General features: G+C 36.0%; 1 pseudogene; it reads right to left on the bottom strand.

The window, feature by feature from the left end:
- Positions 1-3,658: 3,658 nt before the first annotated feature.
- Positions 3,659-26,648, bottom strand: part of LOC149169753 (protein ILITYHIA pseudogene) — a 67,261-nt pseudogene continuing 44,271 nt past the window's right edge.

The following is a 26,648-nucleotide window of genomic DNA, read 5'->3' as shown; positions in this document are numbered from 1 at the left end:
CAATCGACACAACAAAGGGGGGGCTCCACCCCCGTCTAACCCCCCGGTTAATTACATGGGCTAGTCGTGGAAAGAATATAACACAACCCAACATACCTAATGTTTATAGTATTAATCCCTTGGGTTTAATATCATTCCCTTGGGTTTTTAGTATTAATCCCTTGGGTTTATTATTCCCCTGGGTTTATTATATCAATTCTTTAGGTTTATTAATCTAAGAGTTCATATTCCTAGGGTGTAATATTGTTCATATGGTTTATAATATAAATCCTTGGGTTTAACTATTATTAATCTCCTGTATTTAGAATCATGGTCAACCATGGTCCAATGTCACATTGTGACTAGAATTTTCTCAATATGAAAATCAAACATGGTCCAACGTTGCATTGTGACAAAGATTGTCTCGATTTGAAAATCACGCTCAACCATGGTCATCCATGGTCCAATGTCGCATTATGACAAATATTTTCTCAATATGAAAATGAACCATAGTCAAGCACGATCAACCATGTTTATTTTAGGGTTTATAATATTTATCCCTAAGTTTATATACCTTGGGTTTGTAGTATTAATATATTGGCTATAATATTATTTCCTTGGGTCTATAATATCTTGGGGTTTTAGAATTAACGACATTGCCAACCATGGTCCAACGTCACATTGTGACAAATATTGTTTCAATATGAAAATCAACCATATTCCTAGGGTTATGAAAATAAACCATATTGCTAGGATATATGAAAATCAACCATATACCTAGGGTTTATAATATTAATCCCTTGGGTTTAATATTATTCCCTTGGGCTTTTAGTATTAATACCTTGGGTTTATAATATCAATCCGTTGGATTTATTAATTTAAGGGTTCATATTCTTTGGGTGTAATATTGTTCATAGGGTTTTTAATATAAATCTTTGGGTTTAATATAAATCCCTTGGGTTTATAATCATGGTCAACCATTGTCTAATGTCATATTGTGATTAAGATTTTCTCAATATGAAAATCAACCATGGTCCGATGTTGCATTGTGACAAAGATTGTCTCTATTTGAAAAACAATCATGCTCAACCATGGTCCAATGTCGCATTGTGACAAAGATTTTCTCTATATGAAAATGAACCATGGTCAACCACAATCAACCATTCTTAGTTTAAGATTTATAATATTTATCTTATGGTTTATATACCTTGGGTTTATAATATTAATCCCTTGGGTTTATAATACCATGGGGTTTTAGAATTAATCACATTGTCAACCATGGTCCAACGTCAAATTGTCACAAAGATTTTTTTAGAATTAATCCCTTGGGTTTATAATATCAATCCAATGGGTTTATTGATCCAAGAGTTCATATTCCTATGGTATAATATTATTCATAAGGTTTATAATATTAATCCTAGGGTTCAATAAAAATCCCTTGGGTATATAGTCATGGTTGACCACGGTCAAACATGGTCCAATGTCACAATGTGACAAATATTACCTCAATATGAAAATCAACTGTGGTCATTGTGGTCAACCATGGTCCAACGTCGCATTATGACAAAGATTGTCATAATATGAAAATCAACCATGGTCAACCATGCTCATTTTAGGGTTTATAATATTATCCTCTTGTGTTTATATTCCCTAAGGTTTTTAGTATTAATCCCTTGGGTTTATTATTACCCTGGATTTATAATATCAATCCATTTAGTTTATTAATCTAAGGGTTCATATTCCTAAGGTGTAGTATTGTTCATAGAGTTTATAACATAAATATTTGGGTTTAATATAAATCCCTTGGGTTTATAATCATGGTCAACCATGGTCCAATGCCACATTGTGACTAATATTTTATCAATATGAAAATTAACCATGGTCCAATGTTGCATTGTGACAAATATTGCCTCGATTTGAAAATAATCATGTTTAACTATGGTCAACCATGGTCCAACATCGCATTGTAATAAAAATTTTCTCAATATGAAAATGAACCACAGTTAACCACGGTCAACCATGTTTATTTTAGGGTTTCTAATATTTATCTTAGGGTTTATATACCTTGGGTTTAATATTATTCCCTTGGGTTTATAATACCTTGGGGTTTTAGAATTAATCCCTTGGGTTTATAATATCAATCTGTTGGGTTTATTAATCTAAGGGTTCATATTCCTATGGTATAACATTATTCATAAGGTTTGTAATATTAATCCTAGGTTTAATAAAAATATGTTGGGTTTATAATCATGGTCGACCATGGTCAACTATGGTCAACCATGATCCAATGTCACATTGCGACAAATGTTATCTCAATATGAAAATCAACCATGGTCCAATGTCGCATTGTGACAAAGATTGTCTCAATATGAAAATTTACCATGGTAAACCATGGTCAACCATGTTTATTTTAGGGTTTATAGCATTTATCTTACGGTTTATATACTTAAGGTTTATAATATGCCTTAGGTTTATTAATCTAAGGGTTCATATTCCTCGGGTATGATATTATTTATAGGGTTTATATTATTAATCTTAGAGTTTAATATAAATCCATTGGATTTATATTCATGGTCAACCATGCTCATTTTAGGGTTTATAATGTTTATATATTTTATGTTTATGCTATTTATCTCTTGGGTTTAATATTATTCCCTTGGGTTTTTAGTATTAATCCCTTGAGGTTATTAATCTAAGGGTTCATATTCTTAGGGTATAATATTATTCATAAGGTTTATAATGTTAATCCTTAGGTTTAATATAAATCCCTTGGGTTCATGGTTCAAACATGGTCCAATGACACATTGTGACAAAGATTTTTTCATATGAAAATCAACCATGGTCCAACGTTGTGACAAATATTGTCTCCATATGAAAATCAATCATGGTGGACCATGGTCAATCATGGTCCAATGTCGCATTATGACAAAGATTGTCTCAATATGAAAACCAACTATGATTATTTTAGGGTTTATACTATTTATCTTTGGGTTTACATACCTTGGGTTTATAATATCAATCCCTTCGGTTTAATATTATTCCCTTGGATTTATTATCCCTTGGGTTTTTAGTATTAATCCCTTGGGTTTATAATATCAATCCCTTAGGTTTATTAATCTAAGGGTTCATATTCATAGGGTTTATAATATTAATCCTTGGGTTTAATATAAATCCCTTGGCTTTAATTAATTGACATATATATATATATATAAAGGAACTATTATATTTGTATTAAACAACTTGGATTCTGGCCATAACCATTACATTCAGAAGTAACAAGCACATCCCTCCAAAATTTCCCTGACCAGAGTCAATGATATTTCAGAGTATTTTTATTCAATTTTTCTACATCGTTTTCCTTATACATTCACAAAAAAAAACCATCAATATTTACATATTTGCAAAACATAAAAAGAAAAGAAAAAACTATTTATACTAGCTAACTAGTCAGTTTTTCTTAACCCGTGTTGTCTGAGTTCTTCCATGTCAGCTGATTCTGTTTTCATTTGTTGGTCTATGTCCTCAGGATCATTATATTCTACTTCTTACTGAATTTGCAGATCTACTATGAACTTCGGGCGGGGTGGGAGAGGCAGGAGAGGGTGGCCGGGGTGCGGGAATCCTTGCTTGTCATGCGCTGATGCGTTGTCACCTTCCTCCCAGATGCCCAACACTTCCTTCAAAACTGACACATCGCCATTTCCTTCTTCTCTCCTGAATTCTCCACCTTTCGGTCCAGATTCACAATCTTCGCCATGATGACCTCTGCTGCCCCTTGCATAGTCTCCACATCCTTCCTCAGACCTTCCAATTGACCCGTCACGAGGGTAAAGTGAGACTGGGCTTCTGATATAATTTCCCCCCCAATTCGCAAAATCATGTCCTCCACTTCATGCCTGAACGCGTAAAGGGAATTCTTAGAAGGGTCTACGACAACATTACCAGACGATGAATCCATACCTTCGACATAATGAGGATGAACGACTATCCAGAATGCATAAGCCCTCCACAACCATCTTCTTATAACCAAGATTATCTCCAGATTGAAAACAAGGGAGGACGCTTCATTTTTAATGCTCTTCGATAGTGCACTCCCTGCAACCAATTTAATTTCCATTTCTTCTTGCTATAAGATTAATTCCTGCCTAATCGACTTGAGGTGATCCTCCTCGAGCTTAGAGAACACTATTTCCTCGCTACATCTCTACCTTAAAATTCATCTTCCTACCTCCCAATTGTCCTTAATCATGGCTTGCTTCCTCTTAATTATCCATTTGGAGATTGACAAATCCAACTTATCACTAGGAATCTTACCGCCAAACAGATATGCTAAGGAGTAAATTAAGCAATTAATCCTTTTGTCACACTGATCTCCCTTCTCCATATTCTTCCAACATTTTGAGGTTTCCCGAATATAAATATTCAGGGAATGTGACTTTTGGATGGTGCACTCCCGTCCTTCCTAAGTTCACCCTACTCGAGTATGACGACCTGATTTTCCTGTTCATCTGCCATCATATTATTATCCTTTTTAATGTGATAAAATTCATTTTTTTCAAACTTGCCCAACAACAAATATGTTCTTTGCAAAATTTGATTTGGGTCACGGTCCTTATTTTGAGACCATTTTATAAATTTTTGTATGGTAATAAAGGAATCTCCAAAGGTTGAAATTTGCATTATTCCTTCAATTGTTGCCAACCTCAGCGCTTGCCATAATCCATATTCTTCCACCTGGTTGTTTGTTGAACCTCTCAGTCCCTAGACAAACTTTTTCCATACCTTTCCATCGGGGCTAAAATGGCCCCTCTCGCTCGAGCCTCCCCTAATTAAAATAAATTATAAAAAATAATATTTATATTTTTTAATAAATAAAAATAATAATTTATTAATTATGGTTAATTAATTTATTAATTACTTATTCATTATTAAATAATAATAATAATAATTAATTATCATTATTTATTATTAAATAATATTATTAATTAATTATTATTAATATTGTTATTATTATTATTATTAACAATAATTAATATAAATTAGAGAAAAATATAGTATTTATATTTTTTAATAAATTACAACAATAATTGATTAATTAATTATTATTATTCATTGATTATTATTAATATTTAATTAAATGAATGAATGAATGAATTATTATTAATAATTTTTTTTTCTCTGTTAAGTTGTCTGTGATCCTCCAAGCTTGACTTGTGGCTTGAGGAGCTGCGAACCAGGGGCATCTAAGCCGTCAAAGTCACCCGGGGATCGCATCTGATCTGGGCCACACAACCCCTTAGCTGACTGGATTTTTTAGCATGTCTCCTCCCCTAGCACAGGGCACAACCACCCCCTGTGAGGTTTGATTGCCTTGCTGATGAGGCCCATCCTCAACCGATTGTGCTAGTGAGACTTGACTATTGTTAATATTTATTAATTAACAATATTATTATTATTTATTAATTAATAATAATATTATTAATTATTAATTATTAATCATGATATCATTAATTAATTAATAATAATATTAACTAATAATTCTAATAATAATAATAATAATAATAATAAATTAGTAGTAACAATAATGATTTTAAAATGATTATAATAATAATTAACAATATTTAATATGATTAACCATTTGTAATATAAATTAATAATTTTTATTGATTGTAAAAATAATAATATTGTTTTTATTATAACAATCATTTTTGTAATAGGCACAAGGGTTAGTTCAATTGGTCGAGTCCTCGTTGTTAAGTACCTTGCCGATTGGGAGGTCACAGGGTCAATTCTCCTCGACGCCCTTGGGGTCAGGCCCTGCTAGTCTGGCCGACGGGCTTTAAAAGATTCCCTTCGCGGTTGATCTGCCCAGATTTTCCATGCATGTAGTGGCCATCCGTAAACCACCTCTAACAAAAACAATTATTTTTGTAATATTATTATTATATATTTTTCAATATCAATATTAATATTATGATTAATATTATATCTATACCATTAACGCTTATCGATGTTTTTCAACCACATTTACTAATGGGGTTGTGCATCTTATTGATATACGCCTATCGATATATATCAACCACATTTATTATTGTGGTTGTGCTGGTGGACAAGAAACATGATGGTGCTTTGGGAAAAAGAGATATGTTGGTGTGAACGTGAGATGCGATGTGGCCTTTAGATGATCTATATAAGGTGGATTTTATATTTTACAAGTTAATTTGCAATGCACATGCCTCTTTTTTTAAATTGTTTATGTTACCAAACAATAGCAAGAAATACCTAGGTTTTCTAGCATGTATATTTCTACAGCTCATATCTTGATAATGATGCCAAAGATTTCTGGATAACTGTGTGTTTTCATTGAGATGTCCAATGTTTTGGATGAACACTTCACCCATCTTCAAGAACAAAAAGCTTAATTTGATGATGCAAAGAGTGCCCGACTATTAATAAATAGGGATATAATATGACCATTAAAGACAAGATATAGCCATTAGGAATGCAAAAATAATTTGAACGTTTATACAATAATTATTAATTAATGAATATTTGAGGAATAGACAGAATATACTATAATTAAATTAATACATCTAAATTAAAGTGAAATCAAGTAATAACTAATTTATTTATTTTTGATATGGTGCAATTATTGTTATGAAGAAAATAATTTTTTTTAGAAATTAAAATGAGATTTATAATTTGGTATTAAATAATATATTTAAATTAATATTATTATGGTATTGGATTAGACCAAAATGAGAAATATTAAGGTTGAATTAATATATTGATATCTTTTAAGATTGGTATTGCAACAGAATATGGTGATTAATATCATTAAAGATTAGCATTGGAATAGAAGAGGGAGAGAAAAATTGGTATAGAATAGGGGAAAGGAAAAAATAAAGGTTAAATTAGGTAAATTATGTTGGATTAATATCATTTAAGATTTGGTCAAATTGACATTAATATTCAAAATTATGGCTAAAATTTAATATTCGAATATAATAGGTTTTCACACAATTTGTTAATAATTAGATTCGAATTATTAAATAATATTAGTTAGTAAATATTGAGAGGCTGGAGGGGGAGGGGTCATTTTTGGCCCTGATGAACATATGGTTTTGCAGTATGCGCAGGGACTCGGAAAAGCCACAAACAATCATGCTGAGTTTCTTTCCCTTTGGAAAGGATTGGAGCTTGCCTTCGATCGAGGAATTAAGTAGCTCACTATCATTGGGGACTCCCTATTGGTTATTTGACAATTCTCTAAAGCGAAGAAAACTATCAATTGCCTATCCCCCCCTTTGATTCTTAGGATACATGCATCATTGATAAAATTTGATAAAGTGAATTTTTATCACATATATAGAAATATGAATTCAAATGATGATGAATTAGCAAAAAGAGTGGCCAACTTGACTCAAGGGATCCTCGAAATTAATGCAAAAATATTCTCCTCTCTAGTTCCATAAATGAACTATAATCATTATATTCTAAGGTTCGAAGGGGGGCGATTTATGGACTCCACTCCCCAGGCTTTAATTTTTTTTGGATCAACAGAAGGCTCCCGTTGGTTTTGTTGGGTCCAATCTTTTAATTGGCCTCTGCACAAGTGGCATTCTCCAGTGAACAAAAGCCTCATTTTGTGGACTCTACTCACTCTCGATTGTCATATTGCCTTAACTCTCCCTGGAATTGATTTATTTCTCTCTACTTTAGCTGTGGTGATCACTTCATTTCATAACAAGGTGGATTCAATTTCAATGTCTGACATGAATATCAGGTCACTTCACTTCTGTCCTAGTATGATTTTCATCGTGATGGGATATCTAAGGCCTCAACCTAGTTTTTGTTTCAATTTCAGGCTGAATTATATATGGTTCCATGGAGGTAATTGGTATCCTCATCCATTTTCTCAGGTCTTTGTCATTGGTGTTAGGAACTTAAGTTATATAGACGGTGGTGCTTTGACTCTCTTTTCACCCGACACTCTTAGGGCAAGTTGGAAAATCCTCTCTCTCCACATTGGGATTCATGGCAGAGTTGGAAAAATCTGAGGTGCTTCACAAAACTATCAAAGCCTTAGAGTTGATTGGCAAGCTGTTGGATTCCACACATGCTTTGGTCTCTATAATCAACAAGTTGGATAATTTGATCGAGTGACAACGATGTTCGTTCCAATATTTTGTGGAGGATAAGCTTCTGGAGCACCATGCATACATGGAGTCCTCGTTGGACATGCTTAGTACTGAGGCTGGACAACTTAACGAGCGGGTGACGGTTTTGGAAATTTCAAATGTGCGTGATATAGGGGATGCTGAGGAGGGCAGCGATGCTGGGGCTTGTGCTGGGTGTAGGAGGATTTTTCATGTTTGAGGCTTGAAAGAAATTAAATGTGGCCCATAGTGATTGCCTGTCCTAGTAATGAAAATAGTTTTTTTTTTTTAATGGATATCAATTTGCTCTTGCCATGTAATTTTTAGCTATGCTAGCTTGTAAATTTTGCTTTCTGTTAGGCTCTTTCTGTAGAATTTATGGAGAACACCTTTTTTGTTTAAAGTGTAACAGTTAGTCATAGACATAGTAAACATTATGTTTACTCATTTGAAGATATCTATGTAAGGGTACTGGCCCAAAATCTAGGCTTTTATTAATATAAATATCCCTATCCGCTTCGTTTGTTTATATATATATATATATATATATATATATATATATATATATATATATATAATCATAAATTAATCTATTGTATATTATGCTCAAAATTAATTTTTATTATTAATATTATTATCATTTTTGTGCTAAATTAATTATATTCTATTGTTTTTTTTTTACTTTATACTAATATATATATATATATATATATTAGTATAAAGTAAAAAAAACAATAGAATATAATTAATTTAGCACAAAAATGATAATAATATTAATAACAAAAATTAAATTAGAGCATAATATACAATACCTTAATTTATGATTAGAAAGAGAAAAAATGAGGGAATAATAAAAATATCGTAAAAGTGGGATTATGGGATTGAGATTGTAAAGATTAATAACATTACTAATAATATTATTAATATTAATATTAATAAACATATAGAGGGGCGGGGAAGGGGGTTAACATTAGGGAAGAGGGGGGAGGGGCTTAAGAAGGGTTAGGATTGACATTAGAGGACAAAAAATGGATAGTAGGCTTCCAAGACTGGCTTAAATGAAACCCATCTTCCCAATTGAAGTTGTTAGGGTGCTTTTAAATTTCAAGAGCTTCCCTAATGACACAGTTCAAGTGGAAGGCAACAGAGGCCATAATTTTGGATTTATCAAATCATATTAAATGCTTGGTATTGTGGGAATGTTTTTTAATGTCGGATTTAGCAACTCGGTTATGGTAGGTGTCATCTATATGCTCTTTTAGGCAGGTTTCAAAGGACCTCCTAATTTGTCCTATGTAGGAAATTCCACAGGAACAAGGGATCTCATAGACTTCAGGGCAAAGCATAGGGTCATTCTTATCCTTGGTCATTCTGAGGAGCTGGTTAAGGGTGTTTGGGGTTTGAACAAGGTTTTGATGTTCTTTTTAGATAGGATTTTGGAAATATGATCACTAACTCCCTGAACGTAGGGAAGGGATATTTTTGCTACGGGCGGGTTGTTGGAAAGGTTTTTGGGCTTGGGGTGAAGAGCATAATGGAAATCCCTTTTTATCTGGGTTGAGGAGTACCCATTGGATTTGAGGGCTTTGGTGAGATGGGCATTTTCATTGGGAAATGATTGAGAGGAGGATATTCTAATGGATTGGTTAACAAGGATTTTAAGTACAACAAACTTTTGACAATGATGATAATGAGAGGTGGCATAGAGGTACCTATTGGTATGAATTTTCTTCCAATAGACTTGGTGGGTAAGAGAGTCATCAAGGAGGTGAGAAACAAGGACATCAAGAAATGTGAGGGACTTGTTTTATTCAAGCTCCATAGTGAATTGGATGTGAGGAGAAATGTGATTGAGATGGTAAAGGAAGGCTTGGAGTTTAGGTATGCCATGAGACCAAATAATAAAGGTGTCATCAACAAAACACTTCCAGAATTTAGGATTTAAGTGGAATCTCTCGATGGATAAGGTTTCAAAGTGCTCCATAAAAATGTTGGCAACAACAGGGGATAGGGGGAGCCCATGGTGATGCCCTCGCTTTTCTCATAATAGAATCCATTAAAAGTGAAGAAGGTAGTGGTGAGGTAAATTTCAACAAGTTTGAGGGTTTAAGAGTCAACCAACTTGGAAATGAGATCAATGGCTTCGGGGATAGGGATTTTGGTAAATAAGGAAATGATAACAATGCTAACCATGATGTAGTTTTCCTCAAGTTTCAGAGCATTGTTATTCTGGATGATATTGATTGAGTCTTTAATGGAGGAAGAGTGGTTAGAGAAGGGTCGAAGCTTCTTGGAAAGGAATCCATAAAGGAATTTTGTGGAGCCATCAATAAAACTAACAATAGGTCTAAGGGATATATATTTCTTGTGGATTTTAGGTTGACCACAGATCCTGGGGGTAATGGGGTTATGGGAATGAGAAGTTGTTGGATAGTGGGTTCAAGGGAGGAGGATTTGGTGACAAACATCCCAGAAACACATACATAGCAGGTAATGCTTGCAAAGTGTTTTCTTTTTGTTGGAGGCATTTTTGGTTTGAAAATAGTTGGAAATTCCCCCTTTCTTTTGTTTCTTCCCTTCTGACATGGCTGGGTTTGTGGGCTCCATTTCCATTGTTATGCACCATTAAAAATTCATTAACCCCTAAAGTCGAACTAGGAGTTGAAAAATTATATAAATGGGTTTATTATTTCTATGGTTTTGAAACCATTTTTTAAAAATTGCCAGTGATGAATATTTTGTCTCTTCAGGGTTTTGAAACTTTTTTTCCTTCATATACCTGGAATGGTTTTTACAATTTGTTTTCAACATATGTATTTGTTTGCTTTATAACTTAGTATGGGAGTTAGGGCACATATAAACAAATTTTTGGTTATCTTTTTATATCTTAAATAGCTTAAATGTCTCAAATAGAGCAATTTTTTAATGATTTTTTTTCCCTCTATAATTTAAGGCAAATTTTATTTAACAATTATAATTTTTTTTTTTCTTCCAACGAGATGGATGAATAATTTTTCATATATGAATTGGATTAAGATAAATTTTTGATTTTCTTCCCTTTGTAGGGGCTAAAATCTTATATATTTTTTTCACTTCCAAGTTTTCTTTTTACATTGGTTGCATACAAGCTTCTTATTAGTGGTTTCATGTAGGACCTTTAACATTATAAGTTATGAGAATGCCTTTAACAATGAAAATAAATTTGCAAATTATTAATTACTAGTGTTGCATACACATGCATCTTGTAGGGTTGGGGTGTCTCATTGACTTCCCATGCTTTGGTGCCTAAGGGGTGTTTGGGGAAAAGTTCTCCATGCCATTCTTTTATGAAATGTGGTCAAACACATGGGAAAACATGTTTCCAATGTGGGGAGAATTATTCCTAAAAGGGGGGCATTTAGGTGCTCCCTTGGAAATTGGAGTACCTAGGTGTCCCCCCTCGCTATTTTTTGTCCATCAAGCCTAAAAGAAAAAAGAAAGATCCAAAGAGTATATAGAGGGTGGTTTGAAGAGAGGATTTGAGCATATCTTAAATAACTTTTGTTTATGTGAACTTTGTCATTTTTTAGCTTAGAATATCATACATATTTCTTCACTTTTTCAAAATAGCTTTTAATTGACGTACTCTAGTTGTCATTACATAACTCATTTTTCTTATCAACTTCATTGTTCTATATTAAACAAAACTCATCATAATTACAAATTTCCCTTTTTAATTGAATTCAATAAATAAATAAGGATTAGTTAATTAAATAGTCAATAAATATAATGTATCAAAACTCAAAATTTAAAGATGATTGTAATAGGGTTTTAATCATTTATATTGTCAGTTCTTTTATTTATTTAGACAATTTTTATAACAAATCTATAATATTTTAATAAATTTTCATAAAAATTATCAATCCAATTGATGCTAATAATAAATTATTCCTATGTTAAAACTTAATAAGGGTTTTTAAATATTTTAATTCTATCACATAGAAATGTCTAAACATAAACTTAATTTCATATGCATTATCAATGAATAAAACATGTGGAAAGATCTAATATTTTCTAATCTGGGCATAAAAGAAAGTCAACCTTAGACTACTTAAGGTTAAAATACAAGTAAATAACTTAAATATAACTTCATCACATGGAAAACATGCACTTGTATAATTACAAATTTAAGTTGTTTTGAAATGTATGAATTTAAAATAATTAATTAAATTATAAAACAAAACATTAACCAATTAACCAACATTCCAAATTTACATTGTAGAATTAATTTAACTAATAAATCATTTTAAAATAAGACTAACAAACTAAAATGTAGGCTAAAATGAAGGTAAAAGCGTCTTGTAATACACCTTAAGGTAGCTTAAAAATGCACTAAAAGGTAATGAAATTAATTTTAGAGATATGTGGGCCCACCTACTAGTAATAATATCACCTACAAATGATAAAACAAAGCTAATGGTAAGCTATACAATAGAAGGAAGCATGTAGCAAACCTTAAAGTAACATATAAATGCACTAAAAGAGGATGCAATTCAACTTGGAGAGGTGTGGACCCACCCACTAACAAGAGTATCACCATACAAACCTCACCCAATACCATTTGAATTCAATCTTATGACCTATGAATGATGATAACATACATAAAAAAAACTATCACGCGTACATAAGAAACATGAGGGAAGTGATATGAGAATGATATGTAAAAATACAAAATATCACATTGCCAAAAAGACCCTAAACAAGAATGACTTCTCAATGATGGCAACATACATAAGAAACCATATTGAGTATATAAGAAACATGAGGGAAACAAGATAATAATGATATAAAAAAACAACATATTATCCCATTGCCAAAAGACCCAAAATTGCTATTTTTTGTAAGGGAATTTGACTTTATATGCATTATGAACAAGAAACACAGATGGAAAGGATTGAAATTTTCAAATCTCAGCAAAAAAAAAAGTTTGGCTGTCATTCATTAACTAAAATAGAGGTGAATAACTCAAAGATAACATAATCATGACAATAAGCACTTGTATAAGTTCAAACTCATGTTATTCATATGTTCTATCTCTACTTTAAGATGAGCATTAGGAAATGTAATTAAATTGGAAAACAAAACATAAACCAATACATTCAAAATTAACTAATATTCAAAATTTAAATTTTACAAATAATAAGCTAATAAATTATTGTACACTAACATTAACAAACTAAAACAAGGAACACAACATAGGTGAATGCATCTCATAAGAGGCCTTAAGATAGCCTCAAAATGAACAAAGAGGGGTTGAAATTCAACTTACAACAGTATGGGCCCACCCACTGACAATAATATCACCTCCTAAATGTTGGTAGAGGTAAACTAAAAAAAAAAGTATCTTATAACAAATCTCAAGGAAAACTGTGAGTGTACTAAAAGGGGGTGAAATTCAACTTAGAAAAGTGTCGAACCACCCACCAATATGAATATAACTATATGGACCCCACCCTATACCATTTGAAAATCACAATGATGACCTTTTTGTGAGATTAAATACATAACAAATCATCATGAATACATAAGAAACATGAGCATATGAAAACAAGATTGGACTAATACATTAAAATACAAAGCATCAAACTAGTACAAGTCCCTAAAAAATGGTAATTGATCCAAAATGGATCCAAAACATCCTCTAAGTATTCAAACATTCAAAACTATCACAAAAAGAGAACCTTTCAAAATGGCGGATAACACTATCGGGAGGCAAAAACATGAAGAAAACAGTGAAATCGAGCATATCGGAGGTCAAAGCAACTTTGCACAGTAGCCGTTGGATCTGGCCGATCAACAGTTCAGATCCAATCGGCATATCGCAATCAGCGGTGACAGGTGGAGGCTATCTGCGGTGACCACATGACAATTGCGATAGCGATCAACGCAAGTCAACGAGGACCGTCGATCAAGCACGTAGATCGACAGCCCAGATTGACTCGCGATATCGCATTGGTAGAATACAAAGGAGCGAGGACGATGTACATACGACTGCAATATCCAGACCCAATAAAATTATAGATGATATTTTATATAATTTGAGATCCGGAAAATGACGTTTTCCTTTGTATTTCGTATTTCGTAAATAAATGAAAAACAAAGGAAATATGAATAAAGCAATGAATTCAGACTCGAAAGGGAAATACATGCAGATATATATATTTTGAGTTCCGTAATGAGTGGATTTCAGGCCGGCCTTAGGCGGTAGGTGGTATTGGACGGGCTCCGCCCGATCCCATCCACTGGCCGACACGTGGCATGAGAAAATCGCCTTTTCGGGCGGGTAATCTCCGTACGCCTTTGTCGCCCGAAATGAATCTCAGCTGTTGGATCAAGATCATGCAGATCAACGGTGGAGATGCGATCACGATATAAAACCGGACCCGATGGAACTTATAGATGCAAATGTATAACATTTCAAGTCCGCCATAAAGCCATTTTCTGGGATTTTCAGTGTTTTAATGTATTTTTCAAATACAAAGGGAAAATCACGAAACAGGAATTGGCGACATGCGATAGTAATTTAAAGGCGGGCCTGATGGAAAATAGGGTGGAATCCATAATATTTGAAGTCCGATGAATAGTGATTTGGTGGATTTTTCCCATGTTTTACAGTGTTTCTTTGTGTAAACAGAAAACACTATTTTTGGGGATTTCAAAGGCCTGATGGTCCCTTCCGTTGCAGAACAGGTGGCCACCTTCCCTGAAGACATTATGCAATGATTGCTAACGCTTAGAAGGGGATTCGAGCAGACAGAGGTCGGGAGCCAGAGAGCCCGAGAAGGGGAAACAAAAAGACAATGCCGATTGGCTTTAAAGCCACAGACTGATAGAGACAGAGGGGAGGCAGTGCTAAGACAGAGACAGAGAGTGAGAGAACGAATTTGTGTACTCAGAGAGGCTTGAGGGATTCAAGCAAACTCCTACTGTTTGTATCTGTGTGTTGAGACTCAATTTGAGCTCACATTTTGTAAAACTCTGCTCTTGAAGACATAATAGAGAGGTCACCCCTGAAGGCTGGACTAGGAGACGTAGCCCAAGAGTATTGGCTGAACTCCATATTAAACTTGCTGTGTTTATGTGTGTTTGTCTATTATGCTTCTCTAACTACTCAATTGTCTATATTATTTGCAATATTAGTGATCCGTTGCACGAAGTAATATAGGATAATTCATGCACATGAGTCTATAATACCTTAAAAGTAATCTAAGATCTTAATTTCAAATCAAGTGGTTTCAAAGCTTTAGGTTTGCTAAGGTTAGACAATCTTGTGTTGGATTGTTGAATGCTAACTAGGTCAAAGCTCAAACTAGGAGAAGGAGAGCTTGTTGAGACTAATCCAGAGATTGGAAGAGCTACGCTCAGAAGAGAATGGCCGAAGAAGTCCCATTGGAATCAGACTCTCAGTTCATGGACAATTTCATGACCATGAGAGCCATGGTGGAAGAAATGTATCGAGAATTTAAAAAGGATCGAGGTTCAAGCTCCCAACACCTGAATAAGGCAAAGGATTAGAGGAACCTCTTCTATTTTCCCATTCATAAGGAAAAGGGAAAGGGGAAGAGCCTCCTCTGTCAACTCTTCCTTCTAGCCATGAAAAGAAAAAGAAGAAAACATCTTTGATTAAATTAGATGTAAAATTTGATTTGCCAATCTATGATGGAGAATTAAATGCAGAAAAGATAGATAACTGGATTAGACATATTGATGTGTATTGCAGGGTGCAAAACATTGATTTAGAAAGGAGTAAAATTCAGCTGGCTAGCCTTCACCTTGGAGGAACTGCCCTGGTGTGGTGGGAAGGAAAGACCCAAGCTGATTTGAAGAAGCATGGTAAAATTCTTTCTACCTGGAGTGAATTTGTTTCTGCCCTTAAAAAACAGTTCTATCCACTAGCTTATATGCAGCAAGCAATGATGAGTTGGCAAACTCTTCGCCAATTAAAGGGAGAAAGTGTACAAAGCTATACTCAAGAATTTAGAAAAAGAGCTTTAATTTTAGGCATTTCTCTAGACTCACCTGAAACTTTGTTGAAGTATATAGGTGGTCTACATAGCTATTTGAGGCACACCATTCCCATGTTTAACCCCACTAGCATAGATGATGCATCCATTCAGGCTACACATCTAGAGGCTAGAGACAAGAATGTGAACCTATAGATTGGGGGATCATCAAAACCCAATACAAGCAAGAACAAGGAAAAGAAGAAGCTGAGATGGAAAGAGAGCAAGGAAAACGATGTACAGAAAGACAAACCTTCATGCACTCACTGCAAAAATGATGGACATGATGATGCACATTGCTGGTCTTTGCATCTGGAGCTGAAACCCAAGAAGTTCGATGGCAAGAAGAAGAAGACTGCTGTTGCTATTCAAAAAGATTTGGGGTTAGACTCAGGTGATGAAACAACAGTCACAACTACATGTATAAAAGGTAAAAATTCTGAAGCATCTACTAGTAATTCTGCACAATCTATTGATAATGAAGAAAATGAGAGGAAAAAACATGAGCTTTTCCATATTAGAGTCATTTCCAAGCACCAAAAGATTGATAATTTATTTGATAGTGGTTCACAAGTAAACTTGATTTTTGAAGCAATTGTAAAGAAGTTGGGATTACTAACCACACCTCACAAGAAGCCATATCCATTAGGTTGGGTATGTGATAAAGAAAAGCTACAAGTGACTAGACAATGTAAACTTAGGTTTGCATTTGGGTCAACATTTGTAGATGGGGTTGAGTTAGATATAGTTCCCTTGGATATATGTGGTATTGTTTTAGGAAGTCCTTACTTGTATGATAGAAAAGCTGTTTTATATAGAGCTGAAAATAAGTATCAACTCACAAAAGATGGAATAGAATATATTGTAAGAATTCATCAACTCAAAAATAATTATACTCTCATAAACTCAGGGCAAATGAAAAGAATGGTAAATTCATGCAAGAAATTTTTTGATTTGAAAATTACTTTTGAGTGACCTCAGTTAATTAATTATTGAATGAAGGTATTACAGACTCATGTGCTGGTGTGTGTCTATGTCATTTTAGGCAACAAATTGATCACATTGCAAAATACACAGACATTTGGAAAATGGAAAACATCAGAGAAAAACAGTAAGCAAATACAAGAGCACAACAATTAATAAGGAGTTCACCTTATCCTCCAAGGCTACGTCTTCGGTCCAGCTCTCAGTGGTGGCCTTCTTTTATTGTGTCTTTAAAGCAGAGAATTACAATGAGGAGCTCAAACTGAGTCTCCTGAAATAGAATTGCTTGGGAGGGCGGTTCTTGGATTCTCCAAGCCACTAGAGTGCACTGAATCTTTTCCTTACCAGCTCTTGACCTCTCTGGTCTTTAATGGGAGGAGCCCAATGTGGTGCTCAGTTCCCCAATAGATCCTCTCAGGGATTGCTCGATGCTGCCTTATGCTGTAGGTCAGCTCGACTCTCTGTCTTTCTGCCCTTTGCTTCACTGTTTCTTCTTTCTCTGTCTTCGTCTTCTTCTTTCTGTTCTCCCTTTGTTTTCTGTTTTGTCTGTTCATGGCTTTAACGCCAAACAATCTCATGACTGCTCGATTCCGCTTCCTTCCTCCGTTGAATTTCCTGCTGCTGTTCACTTGGAATATCCTGTCTTTGTGTCATCATCAACGACTCACAGGGAGTGGCCACTTGTCCTCTTGCAAACTACGCCATCTTTTCCTCGTCGGTTCGGTTCTACAGTTACACTGTGGAATGAGTCATCCGCCATTTCAGGGGTTAAACCTCAAATCCTTATACATCACAGCTTAATCCCCTGTTGAATCCAGTTCCCCCATCGGGCATGATCTCAGCCATTAGATCTGGAGCCTCCAGATTCGACGCCATTCGCTCATATCATGCGGTTGACTTGCTTGACCATTAGCGCGCAATGAGCGACATTTTTCTCTCTCCTTCGCTTACCAAGCGTCGGGCGCTGAATGGAATCACTCACTTTTCTTCAATTCCGCTTACTGCCCAAGGGTGCCCACGATCAATACCACCGGTTTGGAGTGCGGGTCCCACCTTTAGCTTTTAGCGCTTTCCCCACGGTTTTCCTAGCTTCCATGCGACCGAGCGCTTCGGGGCTTTCCTTCTCGAAGGGTTTTTCCAATGATGCAGAAATGGCCTCCTTTTCCCGATCTGGGCTTCCCAAGTTCCAGTTTGGCCTCCTGTGCAGTATCCATCGGCTTTGGTCAGTGCGCTTTGACTGAGGTCCTCGTTGTTCCTCGATGGCTGCCAATTGCCACTGTTTAGAGGTCTTCCTGATCGCTCTGTGCTCTTGAATTCGAAGTTTTTTCCTGATTTGATACAGTCATGGTGCTTTGATTATTCTTCCTTGATCCAATTTGAATCACGACCTTCCCACTGAAAAATATTTTGGACCACAAAAAGTTGGTTTTCAAGCATCAACTAAGTGAGGGTACAATTGTCTCACTTGTCCAATTTCTATCCACTTTGCACTGTTCGGCTTTGAACCTTTGAGCCCAATTCTGAGGTGCTCAACACCTCCTCTGCGCATTGTCCTCACCTTCCTGTCTAGAACTGTGTCCTCCTGCAATTCATTAAGGTATTCAGGTAGCAGGTCATCAATAGAAGGCAACTGAATTTGCTCTTCGGGATCCTCAATCAGCGAAGGTTCAAACAATCTCAAGCAATCTGCATTTACGACTGAGTAGATGTGCATGTAAGCTGGTAGATCAAGGCGAAAAGCATTTTCCCCAATCTTCTCAAGTATCTGGAAGGGTACATACCTGATAGGCTTTAGCTTCTTACCTTCACCTTGCATCCTGTCCTTGCTGATATACAACGAGACTTGGTGACCAACTTGAAAACTATGCTCCATCCGATGCTTGTCATGCCTTGCCTTGTATTTGGCTTGGCTCTTTTCTAGCTGTTCCTGTAGTGCCTGGTGGATCTCCTAGATTTTTCAATGAACCTAGTTGCTCTGTCCACATCATTGTGTCCCTCAACTGTGGTATCTTTACCAAAGATAAAATCCAAAGGAGACTTTGGTGTGAAACCAAAACAGGTCTCAAAAGGAGATATCTATGTAGAAGAATGTTTTGCTCTATTGTAAGCATGCTGCACATAACACAAATGTTCATCCCAAAGCTTAGGATGTTTGCTACAATATCCTCGAAGTAACTGGATCACTGTCTTGTTAACTACTTCTGTCTGGCCATCAGTTTGTGGATGAAAAGCTGTGCTTTTCTTCAGTTTGGTGTCCATCAGTTCCCATAGACTTGACCAAAACTTCCCCACAAATCGGGTGTCTCGATCAGATACAATGGAAGTGGGTAATCCAAAATGAACCCATACATGTTCAAAAAACAATTTTGCAGTTTGTTCAGCTGTAATCTGCTTATTACAAGGTATCAAAATACACATTTTGCTGAACCTATCCACAACAACATATAGATAATCACGACCTTTCCTAGATTTAGGCAGTCCTCCAACAAAATCCATGGAAACACTTTCCCAAGGGTGAGAAGGAACTGGTAATGGAGTGTACAAGCCTAGTTTTCTATTGCTGGGCTTGCTTTTAGCACACATAGTACACCCTCTTGCGTATCTAGAAACTGTCTCATTCATTTTTGGCCAATAACAAAATCTTTGCAGCTGTGCAACTGTTTTACTTACCCCAAAGTGACCTGATATCAGAGAAGTGTGTGCTTCTCTAATTATCTTTACTCTTTCAGTTTGTGGAATGCATAACTTCCCAAAATGGTTATAAGAGTCGGTCATTTACATGATAGTCCAATTCTTCTACTCTTTTGCCATGACTTAAAGTTGCATATACATCTTTAAAGTCTATGTCTTGAGAATATTTTTCAATGTAACTTTCATGTAACACAGAATTATGCTTAAGTATAGTAGATGCATTTATAATGAGTCTAGATAAAATGTCTGCAAATTTATTATATATGCCGTTTTTATATCTGATGACTAAATGAAACTGTTGTAGAAAACCCATCCATCTGTAGTGTCTTGATTGCTGCAACTTAGTTTGGGAGTGTAGATATTGAAGTGGTTTATGATCAGTATGTATTACTGTCTCTTTGCCCATTAAGTAATGTTTCCACTTTTTCACACTCTGTACTAATGCATACAATTCTTTATCATATGTAGGATAGTTAACTACTGCAAGATTAAATGTCTCAGAATGATAACATATGGGTTTATCGTGTTGTGTCAACACTGCTCCCATGGAATAGTCACTGGCATATGTTTGGATCTCAAATGGTCTTTAAAGATCAGGCAGTGCTAGTACAGGTGCTGTACTAATCTTTTCTTTCAAGGTGTTGAAGGCTTTTTGATGTTTGCCTCCCCACTGAAACACCTTGTTCAATCCTGTCAAAGCATGTAAGGGAGCTGCAATTGAGGAAAAGTTAGAAATGAACTTCCTCCAATATTGTGTTGTTCCTAAGAAGCTTCTCACTTCTGTAGCAGATTTGGGTTTAGGCCAGTTCATAATGACTGCCACCTTAGAGGGATCTATCTTCAATTCACCACCCCCTACTATATGACCCAAATAATTTAGAGATGTTTTGCCAAATTCACATTTTGAAAGTTTAACATAAAGTTTTTCTTTTTTCAAAACATCTAATATCTACTTGACATGCTTTAAGTGTTCTTCCCATGTTTTGCTAAATATCAGAATGTCATCCAGATACACAATAAAAAAATCATCAAGAAAAGTTCTGAGTACATCATTCATTAATCTCATGAAAGTAGCAGGAGCATTAGTTAAGCCAAAAGGCATAACCAACCACTCATACAATCCCTGCTTTGTTTTGAAAGCAATCTTCCATGCATCTTGTTCTGCAACTCTGACCTGATGGTATCCATTGTGCAAGTCTAGCTTGGAAAAATAAACAGCTTCCTTCAATTGATCTAAAAGATCATCTATGCGAGGAAGGGGATAACGATTTTTGATTGTTATCTTATTCAGTGCTCGGTAATCAATGCACATTCTCCACTAGCCATCTTTCTTTCTCACCAAAACGATTGGTGACCCACATGGTGATGTGCTAGGTTTGATGAACCATTTCTTGAGCAACTCCTGCACCTGCTTCTTGATTTCAACATTCTCTAAAGAAGACAACCTATACATTCCAATGCTAGGTAATGGAGCATCTTGCTGCAAAATAATATCATGTACTATTTCCTTTTTGGGTGGCAAACCTTTAGCTTCTTGAAACAAGATATCATATTCTGAAACAACCTTTTCTAAATCAACTTGCTGTTCAGCATTACAGCCCTCAAATACATTGGTTTTATCAGGTTTCTTTTCCTTTACAACCATCAGTAAGAATTGTTTGAATGAATTTACCATTCTTTTCATATTCCTTGAGTTTATGAGAGTATAATTGTTCTTGAGCTTATGAGATCTTACAAAGTATTCGATTCCATCTTTAACAAGTAGATACTTGTTTTCAGCTCTATAGAAAATAGCTTTTCTGTCATACAAGTAAGGACTTCCTAAAACACTTCCACATATATCCAAAGGAATTATGTCTAACTCAACCTCATCTACAAATGCTGACCCAAAAGAAAACTTGAGTTTTCACTGTCTAGTCACTTGTAGTTGTGCTTTATCATTCAACCATCCTAATGGGTATGGTTTCTTGTGAGGTGTAGTTACTAAACCCAAATTCTTTACAATTACTTCAAAAATTAAATTTACTTGTGAGCCACTATCAAACAAAGTACCAATCTTTTGATATTTGGAAACAACTCGAATATGGAAAAGCTCATGTCTTTTTCTCTCATTTTCTTCATCAATAATAGATTGTGCAGAATTACTAGTAGATGCTTCAGAATTCTTACCTTTTATACCTGTAGCTGCAATAGTTGTTTCATCTCGTGAGTCTGACCCCAAATCCCTCTTAATAGCTGCAGCAGTCTTCTTCTTCTTGCCCTCGAACTTCTTAGGTCTCAGCTCTGAATGCAGAATCCAACAATGCTCATCATCATGCCCATCTTTTTTACAGTGAGTGCATGAAGCCTTGCTCTTCTGTGCATTGTTAGCCCTCCTTTCTTTCCACTTCTGCTTTCTTTTCTCCTTCTTCTTGCTTGCAGTGGGTTGGGATGGTCCGAACTTCCGGTTTTCCATTCTTTCCTCTAGCCTCTAGATGAGTAGCTTGTACAAATACCTCATCTATACTAGTGGGATTAAACATGAGAATGGTATGCCTCATGTAGCTATGTAGACCACCAATGTACTTCAATGAGTCTCTGGTGAGTCTAGTGAGATTCATAGAGTCAATGCTCTCTTCCTAAATTCTTGAGTGTACCCTTGCACACTTTGCCCTTTCAACTATCGAAGAGTTTGCCAACTCATCATGGCTTGTTGCATGTAGGCCAATGGATAGAACTGTTTTTTGATTGCATAAACAAATTCACTCCAGATAGAGATAGTATTACCATGTCTCTTCATGTCAACTTGGGTCCTGCCTTCCCACCAAACCAAGGCAGTGCTTCCAAGGCGTAGGTTTGCCAACTGAATCTTGCTCTTGTCTGAATCAATACTCCGCACTCTGAAATAAACATCAATTTGTCTAATCAAATTGTCCAACTTTTCTGCATTCAACTCTCCATCATATATAGGCAAATCAAATTTAACATCTAGCTTAATCAAATATGCCTTCTTGTTATGTACAGGGCTATTAGGAGGTGTGATAAAGCTTTCTTATTTCCCTTTGCCTTTTGAGTGGTCATGGAAATGTGACTCATCTTATCCTTTGTCCATTTTAGAGCCTGATGAATCTTCATCCTTGTGTTTCCTAAAGTCCCTATACATTTCTTCTACCATGGACTTTATGGCTAGGAAACTTTCTATGAATTAAGGGTCTGGCCCCATAGAACCTTCTTTTGACATTGTCTTCTGAGAATAGACTCTCCCAATTTCAGGATTAGTTTCGACCAACTCTCCTTCTCCTAATTTGAGCTTTGATCTAGTTAGCATTCAAGAGCTAAACCAACACAAGATTGTCTAACCTTAACAGCCTAAAGCTCTGATACCACTTGATATGAAAATCACTATTGAGTGACCTCAGTTAATTAATTATTGAATGAAGGTATTACAGATTCGTGCTGGTGTGTGTCTATGTCATTTTAGGCAACAAATCGATCAGATTGCAAAATACTCAGACATTTGGAAAATGGAAAACAACAGAGAAAAACCGTAAGCAAATACAAGAGCACAACAATTAATAAGGAGTTCACCTTATCCTCCAGGGCTACATCTCCGGTCCAGCTCTCAGTGGTGGCCTTCTTTTATTGTGTCTTTAAAGCAGAGAATTACAATGAGGAGCTCAAACTGAGTCTCCTGAAACAGAATTGCTTGGCAGGGTGGTTCTTGGATTCCCCAAGCCACTAGAGTGCACCGACTCTTTTCCTTACCAGCTCTTAACCTCTCTGGTCTTTAATGTGTGGAGCCCAATGTGGTGCTCAGTTCCCCGACAGATCCTCTCAGGGATTGCTCGATGCTGCCTTATGCTGCAGGTTAGCTCGACTCTCTGTCTTTCTGCTCTTTGCTTCATTGTCTCTTCTTTCTCTGTCTTCGTCTTCTTCTTTCTGTTCTCCCTCTGTGTTCTGTTCTATCTATTGATGGCTTTAATGCCAAACGATCTCATGATTGCTCGATTCTGCTTCCTTCCTCTGTCAAATCGCCTGCTGCTGTTCACTTGGAATTCCCTGTCTCTGTGTCATCATCAACGGCTCACAGGGAGTGGCCACTTGTAGTCTTGTGAACTGCACCAGCTCTTCCTCGTCGGTTCGGTTCTCCAGTTACACTGTGGAATGAGTCATCCGCCATCTCAACGGTCAAATCGGACCTCAAATCCTTATACATTGTGGCTTAATCCCCTGTCGAATCCGGTTCCCCCATCAAGCGTGATCTCAGTCTTTAGATCTGGAGCCCCCAGATCCAATGCCATTCGCTCAGTCGAGCGCGGTTGACTTGCTCGACTGTTAGCGCGCAATGAGTGGTGGTTTTCTCTATCCTCCACTTGCCACGCATCGAGATCTGAATGGAATTGCTCACTTTTCTTCAATTCCGCTTACCGCCCAAGGGTGCCCCCGATAAATACTGCCGGTTTTGGAGCACAGGTCCCGCCTTTAGCCTTTAGCGCTTTTCCCACGGTTTTCCCGGATTCCATGTGACCGAGTGCTTTAGGGCTTTACTTCTCAAGGGGTTTTTCCCAGCGATGCGCGATTAGCGCTAAGCGCTAAACGACCTCCTTTTCCAGAACCGGGCTTCCCAAGTGCTAGTTTGGCCTCCTGCGCAGTCTCCATGGGCCTCGGTCAACACGCTTTGACTGAGGTCCTCATCGTTCCTCGCTAGCTGCCAATTGCCACTGTTCAGAGGTCTTCCTGATCGCTCTATGCTCTTGAATTCGAAGTTTTGTCCTGATTTGATACAATCATGGTTCTTTGATTATTCTTCATGGATCTAATTCAGATCATTTTTACTAATGGTTGTAAAGGAAAAGAACCCTGATAAAACCAATGTATTTGAGGTTTGTGATGCTATCAGAAAGGTGATTTAGAAAAAGTTGTTTCAGAATATGATATCCTATTCTAAGAACCTAAAGGTCTGCCACCCAAAAGGGAAATAGTACATGATATTCATTTGCAGCAAGATGCTCCACTGCCTAACATCAGAATGTACAGGTTATCCGCTTTAGAGAATGCACAGATCAAGAAGCAGGTACAAGAGTTTCTCGAGAAAGGGTTCATAAGACCAAGAAAATCACCATGCGGATCTCCAATCGTGTTGGTGAGAAAGAAAGATGGTTCTTGGAGGATGTTCATTGATTATAGAGCACTGAATAAAATAATGATCAATAATCGTTATCCTCTTCTTTGCATTGATGATCTATTAGATTAGCTGAAAGAGGCAGTTTACTTTTCCAAGTTGGACTTGTGTAGTGGCTATCATCAGGTTAGAGTAGCAGAACAAGATGCATGGAAGACTGCTTTCAAAACAAAGTAAGGGCTGTATCAATGGCTGGTTATGCCTTTTGGCTTAACTAATGCTCCTGCCACTTTCATGAGAGTTATGAATGATGTACTCAGGCCTTTTATTGATGATTTTGTAATTGTATATTTAGATGACATTCTTCTTTTCAGTAAAACATGGGAAGAACATTTGAAGCATGTAAAGCAGACTTTAGATGTTTTGAAAAGAGAAAATATCTATGTGAAATTGTCAAAATGTGAATTCGGCAAAACATCTTTAAATTATTTGGGTCATATTGTAGGGGGTGGTAAGCTGAAGATAGATCCCTCTAAGGTCGAAGTCATTGTGAACTGGCCTAAACCCAAATCTGCTGCAAAATTTAGGAGTTTCCTAGGAGCAACACAATATTGGAGAAAGTGTATTGCTAACTTTTCCTTGATTGCAGCTCCCTTACATGCTTTGACAGGATTGAACAAGGTGTTTCAGTGGGGCGGCAAACAGCGGAAAGCCTTCGACACCTTGAAAGAAAAAATTAGTACAACACCAGTACTAGCATTGCCATATCTTCAAAGACCATTTGAGATTGAAACAGATGCCAGTGACTATGCCATGGGAGCATTGTTGATGCAACATGGTCAACCCATATGTTATCATTCTGAGGCATTTAATTCTGTAGTAGTTAATTATCCCACATACGATAAAGAATTGTATGCATTAGTACAGAGTGTGAAAAAGTGGAAACATTACCTAATGGGCAAAGAAACAATTATACATACTGATCATCAACCACTTCAATATTTACACTCACAAACTAAATTGCAGCAATCAAGACACTATAGGTGGATGGGTTTTCTAAAACAATTTCATCTAGTCATCAGATATAAGAAGGGCATACACAATAAAGTTGTAGATATGTTGTCCAGACCAATCATAAATGCATCTAATATACTTAAGCATAACTCAGTAATGCATGAAAGCTACATTGAACAATATGATCAAGATATAGATTTTAAAGATGTATATGCAACTTTAAGTCATGGCAAACAAGTAAAAGAATTTGATTATTATGTTAAGGACAAACTCTTGTATCATTTGGGAAAGCTATGCATTCCACAAATTGAAAGAGTTAACATAATCCGAGAAGCACATACTTCTCTAATATCAGGTCATTTTGGTGTAAGTAAAACAGTTGCACAGCTGCAGAGGTTCTGCTATTGGCCAAGAATGCATGAAACTGTTTCTAGATATATTAAAGGGTGTACTATGTATGCTAAAAGCAAGCCCAACAATAGAAAAGTAGGCTTGTACACTCCACTTCCAGTTCCTTCTCATCCTTGGGAAAGTGTTTCCATGGACTTTGTTGGGGGATTGCCAAAATCTAGAAAAGGTCATGACTATTTATATGTTATTGTGGACAGGTTCAACAAAATGTGTATTTTTATACCTTGTAACAAGTAGATTACAACTAAACAAACATCGAAGTTGTTA

Source organism: Pinus tabuliformis, chromosome 4_2 (assembly GCF_031772625.1).
Source record: "Pinus tabuliformis cultivar Carrire ecotype Pingquan chromosome 4_2, CPIR1, whole genome shotgun sequence".
NCBI lineage: Eukaryota > Viridiplantae > Streptophyta > Pinopsida > Pinales > Pinaceae > Pinus > Pinus tabuliformis.
The sequence above is the reverse complement of the archived record's forward strand: the minus strand, read 5'-3'. Positions and strand labels throughout refer to the sequence as shown.